The sequence below is a fragment of the Petromyzon marinus genome, unplaced genomic scaffold (genome assembly GCF_048934315.1).
Source record: "Petromyzon marinus isolate PM22_M1 ecotype Great Lakes invasive population unplaced genomic scaffold, UKy_Petmar_22M1.pri1.0 PM_G_Scaffold_18, whole genome shotgun sequence".
NCBI classification, from domain to species: Eukaryota; Metazoa; Chordata; class Hyperoartia; order Petromyzontiformes; family Petromyzontidae; genus Petromyzon; species Petromyzon marinus.
This window is the reverse complement of record NW_027422739.1, coordinates 1,990,001-1,992,500: the sequence shown is the minus strand read 5'-3', so window position 1 is coordinate 1,992,500 and position 2,500 is coordinate 1,990,001.

The window sequence follows — 2,500 nt, the reverse complement described above, 5'->3', positions numbered from 1 at the left end:
CTCACGGATAGACCCCGTGATACGCTAGAAATTGGCGGGGATGTCTCTCTTGTGGCTCACGGGGCTGTTAGGGTGGCACAGAAATCCCTCGGAATGGGAAAACGGGTCATTTTCGTGTCGCCACATTGCATGCGAACCGCATGCAACTTCCAGAGGCATTTGCAGCAGAAATGCATGTGCAGTCAAAAAATTGAATATTTTTCACGGATAGACCCCGTGAAACGCTAGAAATTGGCGGGGATGTGTCTCTTGTGGCTCACGGGGCTGTTAGGGTGGCACAGAACTCCCTCGGAATGGGAAAAGGGGTCATTTTCGTGTTGCCACATTGCATAGGAACGCCATGAAACTTCCAGAGGCATTTGCAGCAGAAAGGCACGTGCACTCAAAAATTTTAATATTTTTCACGCATAGACCCCGTCAAACGCTAGAAGTTGGCGGGGATGTCTCTCTTGTGGCTCACGGGGCTGTTAGGGTCGCACAGAAATGCCTCGGAATGGGAAAACGGGTCATTTTTGTGTGGCCACATTGCATAGGAACGGCATGAAACTTCCAGAGGCATTTGCAGCAGGAATGCATGTGCACTCAAAAACGTCTATATTTTTCACGGATAGACCCCGTGAAACGCTATAAATTGGCGGGGATGTCTCTCTTGTGGCTCACGGGCGCTGTTAGTTAGGGTCGCACAGAAATCCCTCGGAATGGGAAAAGGGGTCATTTTCGTGTTGCCACATTGCGTACGAACGGCATGAAACTTCCAGAGGCATCTGCAGCAGAAATGCATGTGCACTCAAAAACGTCTATATTTTTCACGGATAGACCCCGTGAAACGCTAGAAATTGGCGGGGATGTGTCTCTTGTGGCTCACGGGGCTGTTAGGGTCGCACAGAAATCCCTCGGAATGGGAAAACGGGTCATTTTCGTGTTGCCACAATTGGCATACGAACGGCATGAAACTTCCAGAGGCATTTGCAGCAGAAATGCATGTGCACTCAAAAACGTGAATATTTTTTCACGGATAGACCCCGTCAAACGCTCGAATTTGGCGGGGATGTTTCTCTTGTGGGTCACGGGGCTGTTCGGCTCGCACAGAACTCCCTTGGTCCACCTGATTCGTGCATACAGGCAGCAACTAAAACTCTGTAAACCTGCTGTGAGGACATCTAAACAGTGGACCAGTGAGGCTGTGGAAGATTTGCGGGCGTGCTTAGACTGTACTGACTGGGATATGTTCACGACTGCTACCAATAGTCTGGATGAACTCACAGAGGCTGTGTACATCAGCTTCTGTGAGGACTGCTGTATCCCAACACGTACCAGGGTGAACTTTAACAACAACAAGCCCTGGTTCTCAGCAAAGCTCAAAAGGTTGAGGTTGGAGAAGGAGGAAGCGTTTAGGAGTGGGGATAGAGACAGATTCAAGGAGTCGAAGAACAGGTTTAGCAAAGCGGTGAGAGAGGCTAAACGACTGTACTCAGAGACACTAAAACACCAGTTCTCTACTAACGACGCTGCTTCTGTCTGCCAAAGGGCTCAGGCACATCACCAACTACAAACCCAGAGCGCCCCACACCACTAACGACTCCCGCCTAGCCAACGACCTGAACGAGTTCTACCGTAGATTTGAAAGACAATTGGACTGTCCTGAACCACCCCTTCCCACCCAAGAGGCCCCATCCCCCACCCATACTACAGAAACGACTCTCTCCTTTCAGGAGGGAGAAGTTAATGGGCTTTTCAAGAGGCAGAATCCACGCAAAGCAGCCGGGCCGGACTCTGTCTCTCCAGCCACCCTCAGGCACTGCGCTGACCAGCTGTCTCCGGTGTTCACCAACATCTTTAACACCTCCCTGGAGACATGCCATGTACCAGCCTGTCTCAAGTCCTCCACCATCATCGCTGTGCCCAAAAAGCTAAGGCCAACAGGACTAAATGATTACAGACCGGTCGCCCTTACATCTGTGGTAATGAAGTCTTTTGAGCGCCTGCTCCTGGCACACCTCAAAGCCATCACAGACCCTCTCCTGGACCCCCTTCAGTTTGCCTACAGAGCCAACAGGTCTGTGGACGACGCAGTTAACATGGCCCTCCACTTCACCCTACAGCATGTGGACGCCCCAGCATCCTACGCCAGGATCCTGTTTGTGGACTTCAGCTCTGCCTTCAACACCATCATCCCTGCCCTGCTTCAGGACAAGCTCTTCCAGCTGAACGTGCCCTACTCCACCTGCAGGTGGATCACAGACTTCCTCTCTGACAGGAAGCAGTGCGTTAAGCCGGGAACAGAAGTCTCTGACTCCAGGTCCATCAGCACGGGAACTCCTCAGGGCTGCGTCCTTTGCCCACTGCTCTTCTCCCTGTATACCAACAGCTGCGCCTCCAATCATCTGTCCGTCAAACTCTTGAAGTTTGTCGGACGACACCACCCTCATTGGGCTGATCTCTGGTGGGGATAAGTCTGACTATAGGTGGGAAGCTGACAACCTGGTGACCTGGTGTAGCC